Here is a 12,426-nt window from a genome sequence, read left to right on the forward strand (position 1 = left end):
CGCGTTTTAGATCTGCATAACTCCACCTCTTTAAACACAGCACCTTCACCCCCTGCTGTTCCCACCCGCCTCAACACCGTTGGAAGGGAGGAGAACCAATTAAGGCGGGGGGTGGGGTGGAACGAGCAGCTGTCTACCCTTAGCAGGAGGGCTCCTGATTACATACCTCTCCTGCTGCTGCTGCTGCTGGCTGTCCAGCAGCAGACTGAAGGTGGCTGCTGCTGTGCACAGGTATATAAAGGCTCAGAGCCTATTATGACACGCGCAGCCAGCGTTCCATTGCCACATTCCATCTACTGCAGGCAGGATACCTGGCTGGCTGAATGTCGCTGAGAAGCTCACAGAGACCGCCATAAGCAACAGTTTAACAGAATGCCACAGACTAATCAACCAAACTTTTTGGGTTGGGTTCTCTTTTATAGTCTGCAGGCATTAAATGAAAGAAGTCAGTGTTCCAGCAGAAGGAGACAACGTTTCAGAAAAGGCATTGTAGCAAACCAAAAAAGAAATTTTAAGCGCAGCAGAGTAACCAGCGCACATACCTGTTAGCTCAGGTGAGTTTAAAAGGCTGCTGTTGATAACAAGGGCATTTGCTAAATAGATGGTGTGTGTGCAACAATATACTGAAAGGTCAATTATATTGTGCAGCTTATCTCACCACCTGTAGTTATTTAGGTGAAAGCTCCAAAATGCTTGCCTAATATGTCTGTTTATCCAAAAGGAAGTAAAAAGGGAGAGCTAGAAAGATAGCATTGCATCACATTACATGGCAATGCAATGCACAGTTGCTGAAGTTGAACCAAAATGAGCTTGTAATCTGGCTTCTGCAACTTTGAACATGAAAAATCCAATGAGGAGAAGAAAAGCAAAGCCAAAGAGTCCATCCCAAAATCCGACAAACAAGCAAAATGAACAAAAAACATTGAATTCAATTCTTTCTGATTTTAGAAACTGCATTAAAGAAGGGGTGCACCGGTCCTGGAGATACTGCAATACCAGGTCAATGCGTGGAGTGGACAGAGCAAGCTCTTTTTCCATCTCCCTGTTCTAAAAATCCATTTAATATATGGTCCCCAGATAGGGGACGTATCAGATATTAAACTGATAAGAACAGATACTACACTTGATCTTAGCCAAAAGGCCGAGAAGCGATAACCAGAATTGGTTTCAAACTACGGAGCCACCCAAGGATCCTGAAAAGTCCATTTGTGGAGATGAGCTCCTGGACTCCCGTTAAGAAGACATGTTGTCAACCTCTAGATCCCTTACATGCCTGCACTTTTCGGCTTGCTGCTGCTGCAATCCACGCGTTTTAGATCTGCATAACTCCACCTCTTTAAACACAGCACCTTCACCCCCTGCTGTTCCCACCCGCCTCAACACCGTTGGAAGGGAGGAGAACCAATTAAGGCGGGGGGTGGGGTGGAACGAGCAGCTGTCTACCCTTAGCAGGAGGGCTCCTGATTACATACCTCTCCTGCTGCTGCTGCTGCTGGCTGTCCAGCAGCAGACTGAAGGTGGCTGCTGCTGTGCACAGGTATATAAAGGCTCAGAGCCTATTATGACACGCGCAGCCAGCGTTCCATTGCCACATTCCATCTACTGCAGGCAGGATACCTGGCTGGCTGAATGTCGCTGAGAAGCTCACAGAGACCGCCATAAGCAACAGTTTAACAGAATGCCACAGACTAATCAACCAAACTTTTTGGGTTGGGTTCTCTTTTATAGTCTGCAGGCATTAAATGAAAGAAGTCAGTGTTCCAGCAGAAGGAGACAACGTTTCAGAAAAGGCATTGTAGCAAACCAAAAAATAAATTTTAAGCGCAGCAGAGTAACCAGCGCACATACCTGTTAGCTCAGGTGAGTTTAAAAGGCTGCTGTTGATAACAAGGGCATTTGCTAAATAGATGGTGTGTGTGCAACAATATACTGAAAGGTCAATTATATTGTGCAGCTTATCTCACCACCTGTAGTTATTTAGGTGAAAGCTCCAAAATGCTTGCCTAATATGTCTGTTTATCCAAAAGGAAGTAAAAAGGGAGAGCTAGAAAGATAGCATTGCATCACATTACATGGCAATGCAATGCACAGTTGCTGAAGTTGAACCAAAATGAGCTTGTAATCTGGCTTCTGCAACTTTGAACATGAAAAATCCAATGAGGAGAAGAAAAGCAAAGCCAAAGAGTCCATCCCAAAATCCGACAAACAAGCAAAATGAACAAAAAACATTGAATTCAATTCTTTCTGATTTTAGAAACTGCATTAAAGAAGGGGTGCACCGGTCCTGGAGATACTGCAATACCAGGTCAATGCGTGGAGTGGACAGAGCAAGCTCTTTTTCCATCTCCCTGTTCTAAAAATCCATTTAATATATGGTCCCCAGATAGGGGACGTATCAGATATTAAACTGATAAGAACAGATTTTTTTTTTTTTTTTTTTTTTTTAAAAACCATTCAGTTTAGTTTTTTAGCAAACAGTATGAATTTCTCCAAAATTTGCTACTTAAAACTTCTCATCATCATGGTTCTATTTATTTAGCAGTAGTATAAGACGAGATATAATCACAAGGGAACATCCTTTACATAACACAAATGCAGAAACTTCAAGGAATCACAAAGAAAAAAAATCACTGGTATTTGATATGGTAATGCCACTTTTTAAATTTCCAAATCCCTTCGGCATCTGTGCCACCACCGCCTCTGCTGTCCAACTTATATATCAGGTATAGTCTTGAAAGAATAAGTCTAACACATTCATTCACTGATAAAGATTTCCTTTTGAAAAGTCCAAGGTTCCTTGCATCCCACAAACTCTCCATCACACAAGCCATTATCAACCATAAAATTCTATCTTTAGACCGACTACACGCACCAATTCCAAACATCGCCACACGCCAATCCACAAAATTCACGCCTGCTAAACCCTTACACAATCCACCTACACACTTCCACACACTGTACGCGTACTCACAATCCCACATAACATGCCTGACAGTCTCACAACCACCACATCCCACTCTCGGACACACATCTGTTCTTATCAACTCTCTTTTCTTCTGCACTTCTCTCACAGGTAAAATATTATGTAAAGTCATCCACACAACATCCTTCTGTTTGTTTGACATCCCATACGTATCTAACTTCTTCCATGCATCTGAAACCTCATTCCCTCTCAGCCCAACAATATTACACTCTACCTCATTTGCACTCATTCTTTTCACCACATTCTTGGTCATTCTAAAATCATTCATTCCCACACTCAACAAATCATGCTTTCTCACAAATTTCTCAATCACCTCATACCAAACAGGACACTTAAAGGCCACAGGCACACTCGCATCTCTCTTCCTCCAGCATAACCCATACAACATCCATCCAGCAGAATAATTAGCCATAAAAGCACCTTTATTGCCTTTACCCAGCAAAATAACCACAGTCTTAATATAATTAAGACCTAAAAAAACTTCAATATTGGGAAAGGCCAGCCCACCATGCTGACAAGCCTTAAAAAGGCTCTCCCGCTTCAACTTCTCCATCTTACTACACCACAGGAATGTGAATACCAACTTCTCTATTCTCTTAATTTTCCTGTAAGGAGAAGGAAAAACAGTCGCCACATAAAGCAGGATAGGGAGAATCACTGCTTTGATAATTAACACCTTACCACGCAGAGTCAATTCTCTCATTCGCCAAAAATTCAATTTACGTTCAACCCGCATACCACACTCTTCCCAACTTTCATTCCCTTTTAAGTCATCATTAAATAATACGCCCAAAATCTTGATTGCACCCTCTTCACACTTTACACCATCAATACGAATACTACTATCTCCAAAACATTTAAAACTACATTTATTCCAATTTACCCTAAAACCAGACGCACCAACAAAAAAATCCAAAAGCAATTTAATTCTACTCAAAGAAGCCATACTTTCACTCACAACCACAACATCATCCATATAACCTAACACTTTCACATGCTTACCACCACTACCAGGCACCAACAAACCTCTCATCATTTTATCCCGTCTAATCAAACATAACAATGGTTCTATTACACATACAAATAAGACGGGGGACATAGGACACCCCTGCCTTACTCCTGACCTAATCTTCACTTTGTCACACAGCCACCCATTAACCAAGAACTCACTTGACACACAATCATACAATGATTTTACACAATTCACAAATTCTCTAGGAAACCCCATTCTTTCCAGTACTTTAAACAAAAACACATGCGAAACCCTGTCAAACGCCTTCTCAAAATCAATAGCTAAAGTCATACATTTCTGCTTTCTATCCTTGCAATCCCCAATCATATCTCTCAACAATAACAAGTTATCACTCATACTTCTTCCAGGCACTGCACATACTTGGTCCTCCTCCACAACACTACCAATCACTTCACGCATACGATTTGCCAGTAACTTACTGTAGACCTTATAATCCGAATTCAGCAGTGTTATTGGTCTCCAGTTTTCCAAACGTTTCCTCTCACCCTTTTTATACACAAGCACAACCACTCCTTCTTTCAATGATTCACACAACCTACCATTCACCCACATATACTTACATACCTCAGTCAAATCTGTTCCCAAAACTTCCCATGCTTTCACATACAACTCTACAGGTATACCATCTTTCCCAGGAGTCTTACTCTTTTTAGCACTCCACACCACATTCTTCACTTCATCCAGAACTACATCCTCACACAATAGATCACGCTCCTCAGAATCAAGTTTTTTCTCCACACCATTCAGAACATATGACACAAGCCCAGAGTCAATCCATTTCTCATCATACAACTTGCTATAAAACCTATTCACTTCTTTCAGCACATCCTCACCCATACAGTTGGTTCCACTTTCATTCACAACTTCATTCATATCAGTCTTCCTACCATTCATTTTTTTAAAAAAGAACCTCGTACACTTCTCATTTTTCTCCAGGTGCTCAATTTTAGTACGATATATAATTTCCTTTCCTTTCTCATCCAACACACGCTTCAATTCATTCTTAGCCTCAGTAAGTTGATCAGACATCTCCAAACCACTTGCAACACACTTTCTCAACCAGTCAATCCGTCTATTAAGGTCATTAAACCTATTCCTATATCTGGCAGCTTTTCTATAGCCCCACTTTTTGAAGAAAGTTTTAAATTGCACTTTCACCCAGTCCCACCAGTCAAGAACACACACAAAATCCTTCTTACGCATTCTCCATCTTTCATACTTTACATTAAACTCATTCATCACCTCATCATCCTCTAACAGCCTTGTATTCAACTTCCATACCCCACCGCCATACACTTGGTCACCATTCGCACAAAACACGCCTCTCAAACATTCATGGTCCGAAAAAGGTACCTTTTGTTGAGAAAAATCCAAACATACCATATTTTTAGAAAATAACATTAAATCAATTCTGGAATGAATCTCACCACGGTCAGCATGGTATGTCGGCGGTGGTGGCATGCCAAGAACAACAACTGCTGCATCTAAAAAGGAAAAATCACAAATTAAATGGGACAATTTCTTTCCTGTTATGTCACACTTTCCTTCTGTGACACAATTAACGTCCCCAACAAAAATAGTGGGAGATTTCCCTGGAAGAAAAAAACTTAATTTTTCAAGATGAGCAAGCCGCTCTTCCTTCCCTGTAGGGCAATATAAATTAATAATTCTGACCCGCCACCCTCTATAACTCAAAAATGCAATTAAACATCGGCCCACCTCCACCACAATATAACTATCAATAGAGATTTCTTTATTCCCAACTAATATCCCCACCCCATCATTTTTATTATGATTAGACCCTGACCAGATATGCTGTCCGTAAGGCCAGTCTTTGTCACAAGGAGCATCCTGAATCCCACACTCCTGAAGGCAAAAAACATCAGCACCTAAATGTTTCAGGTAGTCCAGAACAGTTGTTCTTCTGATTTTAGATCTGATCTGCCTTACATTTAGGGACACTACATCCCAACCAGATTGGCAAGACATTAATTAATGAAAAGAAATACATGACTCAATGTTGATCACACCATACTCATCCATTATCATCAGACTGGGAAAGCACCCCAAAGGTGTTGATGCTCTCAGGGATGCCAAGGTAAGGAGCATCAGGGGAGAAGACATCCTGCGGGTAAATGCGGTCACTTGCAGGACTGTCGCACCCTCCGCTGGCAGGTGAGTACTCTCGTCTGGGTTTTTTATTGGCCAGTTCAGGAGTATCATCATCATCAAAAGACCTCCCAGAAGTAAAGTCTCCTTGGCCACCATCCCTGGCCACCTCTTCGTCTGTAGCACCCCAGGACAATGCAGGGGTTCGAGCTAGAGACACATCCATGTCACCCTCACCACATATTTCGGACTGATGAGGGAGGTCCACATCCAACTCGGAGATCTCCATACCTGGCCCAGCAGGGGCCGGAGGGTCCAACAGGTTCTGGGCCTCACCCACCAGATCTTCAACCTCAGGGGGCTCCGTCTCCTCATTGATCTCTGCAGTAGTCACCTGTGGGGTAACAGCAGGGACAGTAGGCTTACCTTTGGTCACTTCGGAGAAGGACCTAGGCTTGACTTTAGCCTTACAATCCCGAATCACATGTCCTTCCTCCCCGCAGGCATCACATACCACCGGGTTGGAACAATCCTTCGCCAGATGACCGTACTTGTTGCACTTTCTACAGTTTGGCAATTGCTTGCAGAAATCCTGGATATGCCCGAACATGTTGCATCTCCTGCAGAACAATGGCGCCTCGGGAAAAAACAGATATCCAGAGTCTCTTCCAATTGTAAAGTTCAGGGGAGGATAGTGAATACCTCCAGGACCATGAGGGTCTATCCCAAACCTCACAAAGTATTTATACTTCCCAGTCCACAGCCCTTCTCCATTTAAGATTTTATGGGAGAATTGCACAAAAATGCAGTGTCTTCTCAGGAATGCAGTGATATCATCCCGGGAGATAAAGGGGTTGTGCATGAATACTACCACCGGGATATCCCCCTTAGAGTAGAGTACAGTGAAGATAAGTCCATCCAGCTGAGGGTGCTCTGAAAGGACTTGAAGAGTTTTGAAAAGGTTTTGGCAAGCCGCCATAGAAGAAAGCACCAAGACGTACCTATGCTCCCTTCTGAACTCCTGCAAACAGATGATCTCCGACTTCTGGATCTTCAGGATTTCATAGAAAATGGCGTTGACCAGGTATGACAACGAGAAATGGTCCTTCTTCTCCTCAGAGACCTCGATACGGAAAGCATTCTTGACCCGGGGATCCCCGGTCCCAGCAAAGCGAAGCTTGACACGCATGGTCGCTTCAGGAATCGCCTTCTCGTTTCCTCCTCACTCTCCCCCTATAGCAGCATCCAGCTTAAGCCACCGAAGTGGCGATGCTGGAAGGCCGAGGGCTAGTACACAAGGAACCTCTTGTCCAAACACTAGGTCTGAGCCAAAAGGCCGAGAAGCGATAACCAGAATTGGTTTCAAACTACGGAGCCACCCAAGGATCCTGAAAAGTCCATTTGTGGAGATGAGCTCCTGGACTCCCGTTAAGAAGACATGTTGTCAACCTCTAGATCCCTTACATGCCTGCACTTTTCGGCTTGCTGCTGCTGCAATCCACGCGTTTTAGATCTGCATAACTCCACCTCTTTAAACACAGCACCTTCACCCCCTGCTGTTCCCACCCGCCTCAACACCGTTGGAAGGGAGGAGAACCAATTAAGGCGGGGGGTGGGGTGGAACGAGCAGCTGTCTACCCTTAGCAGGAGGGCTCCTGATTACATACCTCTCCTGCTGCTGCTGCTGCTGGCTGTCCAGCAGCAGACTGAAGGTGGCTGCTGCTGTGCACAGGTATATAAAGGCTCAGAGCCTATTATGACACGCGCAGCCAGCGTTCCATTGCCACATTCCATCTACTGCAGGCAGGATACCTGGCTGGCTGAATGTCGCTGAGAAGCTCACAGAGACCGCCATAAGCAACAGTTTAACAGAATGCCACAGACTAATCAACCAAACTTTTTGGGTTGGGTTCTCTTTTATAGTCTGCAGGCATTAAATGAAAGAAGTCAGTGTTCCAGCAGAGGGAGACAACGTTTCAGAAAAGGCATTGTAGCAAACCAAAAAAGAAATTTTAAGCGCAGCAGAGTAACCAGCGCACATACCTGTTAGCTCAGGTGAGTTTAAAAGGCTGCTGTTGATAACAAGGGCATTTGCTAAATAGATGGTGTGTGTGCAACAATATACTGAAAGGTCAATTATATTGTGCAGCTTATCTCACCACCTGTAGTTATTTAGGTGAAAGCTCCAAAATGCTTGCCTAATATGTCTGTTTATCCAAAAGGAAGTAAAAAGGGAGAGCTAGAAAGATAGCATTGCATCACATTACATGGCAATGCAATGCACAGTTGCTGAAGTTGAACCAAAATGAGCTTGTAATCTGGCTTCTGCAACTTTGAACATGAAAAATCCAATGAGGAGAAGAAAAGCAAAGCCAAAGAGTCCATCCCAAAATCCGACAAACAAGCAAAATGAACAAAAAACATTGAATTCAATTCTTTCTGATTTTAGAAACTGCATTAAAGAAGGGGTGCACCGGTCCTGGAGATACTGCAATACCAGGTCAATGCGTGGAGTGGACAGAGCAAGCTCTTTTTCCATCTCCCTGTTCTAAAAATCCATTTAATATATGGTCCCCAGATAGGGGACGTATCAGATATTAAACTGATAAGAACAGATTTTTTGATTGAAGCTGCATCCAAGGCACTGAAAAATGTGACCGAAGTCACACCAAAACAGCGCACGAGGCGAGGATTCATGTGGACCCTTCCCGGAGGAGAGGGTCCCCAATAAACCATCCCCATCCCTCCGAGCCAGAAGGCCACAGCGAGGGTCAGGGATCTCCGATGCTCTCCCTAGCCGAAGCCGGAGAAGAGCCGTTTTCGTGCTCCCAGCTTCCATCTAGGCTGCCACCCTAGTGGAGCTGGAGCCTGTGTTGGTTTCTCAGCCCAAAGCTGACCGGACCTCCGACCGGGTTTATAAAAATTCCCCTTCCTAGCCCGGAGGCCAGGAATAGGGGGGGTTGCTCAGAAAGTATGATTGGCAAAGGTGCGGCGTGCTACGAAGCCAAGTCTTTCTGGGGTTCCCAGTCCCAGTAAGCTTGGACTCCCACCAGGGCGCCTACTCCTGGGGCACATTGCTCCAAAGCCCTCACACTTACCCAGCCTAGTGACTTCGATCCTGGAGGGCCATGTTTTCCATCAGATAACTCTATGAGCCCCCTGGCGTACTAACAAGTGCACCAAACCAGTGTGTAATATGCATCAATTTACTAGGGCAGCCCAAGGACAAAACTGCCTTTTCAAAAGATACTACACTTGATCTTAGCCAAAAGGCCGAGAAGCGATAACCAGAATTGGTTTCAAACTACGGAGCCACCCAAGGATCCTGAAAAGTCCATTTGTGGAGATGAGCTCCTGGACTCCCGTTAAGAAGACATGTTGTCAACCTCTAGATCCCTTACATGCCTGCACTTTTCGGCTTGCTGCTGCTGCAATCCACGCGTTTTAGATCTGCATAACTCCACCTCTTTAAACACAGCACCTTCACCCCCTGCTGTTCCCACCCGCCTCAACACCGTTGGAAGGGAGGAGAACCAATTAAGGCGGGGGGTGGGGTGGAACGAGCAGCTGTCTACCCTTAGCAGGAGGGCTCCTGATTACATACCTCTCCTGCTGCTGCTGCTGCTGGCTGTCCAGCAGCAGACTGAAGGTGGCTGCTGCTGTGCACAGGTATATAAAGGCTCAGAGCCTATTATGACTAGAGATGAGCGGTGTTCGACTAGAACTGTTCGCCAATCTCAAATTCGAGCTGTTTTGGGCGGTGTTCGAGTTGTTCGACGAACCCGAACGATTTGCAAAAAATTCGGCTGTTCGAGGTTATGTTCGATAACTGTTCGTACACCAAAAGCGTGTCCTGCATGGATTGTCTGCCACTCACTGTAATGCCACAGCCATGGTGGTTGTGGCATTACAGTGATTGCCCAAATCGATGGGAACAGTGCCAACAGTGAAACATGAAAAGCCGGCAATTCAGCAGCGGCATACACCTGTACCCGACAATTTAGAACCGAAAGAATAGAGCTTCACACATAGATTAGATAGATAGAAACATGTCAGCCACATATATACGAAGTACAGTGAAAGTGCTGCTTACTGTACTTGTCATTTAGCGTAAAGGATTTATCAAAAAAAATAATAGTGTTTTCATGCACCGTCTCTTTAAAAAAGCCGGCCGGCAATTCAGCAGCGGTACCCGACAATTTATAACAGACAGAATAGAGCTTCACACATAGATTAGATAGATAGAAACATGTCAGTCACATATATATGAAGTACAGTGATAGTGTTGGTTACTGTACTTGTCATTTAGTATTAAAATAAAGGATTTATTATTAAAAAAATTGGCGTGGGGTTCCCCTTAATTTTAGGCTCTAGCGGAGGTTAAGCAGACGGCTGGGGCAGATGTTTGAAGCCTGGGAAGGGGGTAATACCCACGGAGCTTCCCAGGCTACTAATATCAGCCCCCAGCTGAATACATAGCCTTTACTAGCTATTAAAATGGGGGACCCCCCAAAAAAAATGACGTGGGGTCCCACCTAATTTAATAGCTAGCAAAGGCTAGGCAGACAGCTGGGGGCTGATATTAATAGCCCAGGAAGGGAGCCATGAATATTGGCCCCCTCCCAGGCTAGAAACACCAGCCGTCAGCCGCCCCAGAAATGGCGCATTCATAGGATGCGCCAATTCTGGCACTTAGCCTCGCTCTTCCACGCTGCCCTGGTGCGGTGGCAGGGGGTAATAGGGTTGGGGTTGATGTCAGCTTATAATGCCAGCTGACATCAAGCCCAGGTTAGTAATGGAGAGGCGTCTATAAGACACCCCCATTACTAACCCCATAGTCAAAGTTAAAAAAAACACAAACACCCAGAATAAAGTCCTTTAATTGAAATAAAGACACAGTCCTTTATTGTTCTAAATTAAACCATACTTACCGTCACGCCCATTCCAGCTGAAGCCAACGATCTCCTGCAATAAAAGAAAAATAATAAAGCAACCTCATCCTTACCTTTCCATGGTTCCCACGACAGCTTCAGCTCTGCTACATCGAGATGACAGGCTGGACCGCAGCAGAACGCTGCCATCCAGCCTGTCATCCCGCAGACACTGAGAAGAGCAGGCATGCTTGTGCTCCTCAGTGTCTCTCTGTGACGGCATCCAGATGAGCCGAGGTCATGTCCAATGAACTCAGCTCACCTCATGCACGTCACTGACAGCGTGGGAGAATTCTCCTGCACTCAGCGCTTCAGCGTGAGAATTTTCCCACGCTGCCAGTGACGTGCATGAGGTGAGCTGAGTTCATTGGACATGACCTCACCTCATTCACGTCACTGACAGCGTGGGAAAATTCTCACGCTGAAGCGCTGAGTGCAGGAGAATTTTCCCACGCTGTCAGTGACGTGCATGAGGTGAGCCGAGTTCATTGGACATGACCTCGGCTCATCTTTATGCCGTCACAGAGAGACACTGAGGAGCGCAAGCATGCCTGCGCTTCTCAGTGTCCGCGGGATGACAGGCTGGATGGCAGCGTTCTGCTGCGGTCCAGCCTGTCATCTCGATGTAGCAGAGCTGAAGCTGTCGTGGGAACCATGGAAAGGTAAGGATGAGGTTGCTTTATTATTTTTCTTTTATTGCAGGAGATCGTTGGCTTCAGCTGGAATGGGCGTGATGGTAAGTATAGTTTAATTTAGAACAATAAAGAATTGTGTGTTTATTTCAATTAAAGGACTTTTTTCTGGGTGTTGTGTTTTTTTTAAATACTTTACTAGAAATTCATGGTGGTCATGTCTAATATTGGCGTGACCCCATGAATTTCGGGCTTAGGGCCAGCTGATAATGCCAAGCTGGCCCTAACCCCTTTATTACCCAGTGAGCCACCGCACCAGTGCCCTGGATGAGTTGGGTACAGCGCCAGAAGATGGCGCTTCTATGAACGCGCCATTTTCCGGGGTGGCTGCGGACTGCAATTTGCTGCGCGTGGGCCCAGAAAGCTTGGGCCTCCCTGCGCTGCGGATTCCAGCCCCCAGCTGCCTAGTTGTACCTGGCTGGACACAAAAATAGGGCGAAGCCCCACGTATTTTTTTTTTTTTTATTATTTCATGAAATTCATGAAATAATTAAGAAAAAAAGGGCTTCCCTATATTGTGTCCGGCCAGGTACAAATAGGCAGCTGGTGGTTGGGGGCAGCCCGTTCCTGCCTGCTGTACCTGGCTGGACACAAATATAGGGCGAAGCCCCACATCAATGTTTTTTTAATTATTTCATGAATTTCCTGAAATAATTTAAAAAAAAAATACGTGGGGCT

At 45.0% G+C, this 12,426-nt stretch overlaps 3 non-coding genes and 1 pseudogene across 3 annotated transcripts; all 4 read right to left on the bottom strand.

The window, feature by feature from the left end:
* Positions 1-962: 962 nt before the first annotated feature.
* On the bottom strand, positions 963-1,153 carry LOC141241013 (U2 spliceosomal RNA). Its single transcript, XR_012305805.1, has one exon. It is a non-coding gene; the product is annotated as a U2 spliceosomal RNA (small nuclear RNA).
* Positions 1,154-2,268: 1,115 nt separating this feature from the next.
* LOC141241022 (U2 spliceosomal RNA) lies at positions 2,269-2,454 on the bottom strand. Its single transcript, XR_012305812.1, has one exon. It is a non-coding gene; the product is annotated as a U2 spliceosomal RNA (small nuclear RNA).
* Positions 2,455-8,588: 6,134 nt separating this feature from the next.
* Positions 8,589-8,770, bottom strand: LOC141241019 (U2 spliceosomal RNA). The gene has a single exon (XR_012305811.1). It is a non-coding gene; the product is annotated as a U2 spliceosomal RNA (small nuclear RNA).
* A 524-nt stretch (positions 8,771-9,294) lies between these two features.
* Positions 9,295-9,410, bottom strand: LOC141241023 (U2 spliceosomal RNA; annotated as a pseudogene).
* Positions 9,411-12,426: the final 3,016 nt, after the last annotated feature.

This window comes from Phyllobates terribilis, unplaced genomic scaffold (genome assembly GCF_046119375.1).
Source record: "Phyllobates terribilis strain yellow unplaced genomic scaffold, ASM4611937v1 Scaffold_980__1_contigs__length_496563, whole genome shotgun sequence".
Taxonomy (NCBI): domain Eukaryota; kingdom Metazoa; phylum Chordata; class Amphibia; order Anura; family Dendrobatidae; genus Phyllobates; species Phyllobates terribilis.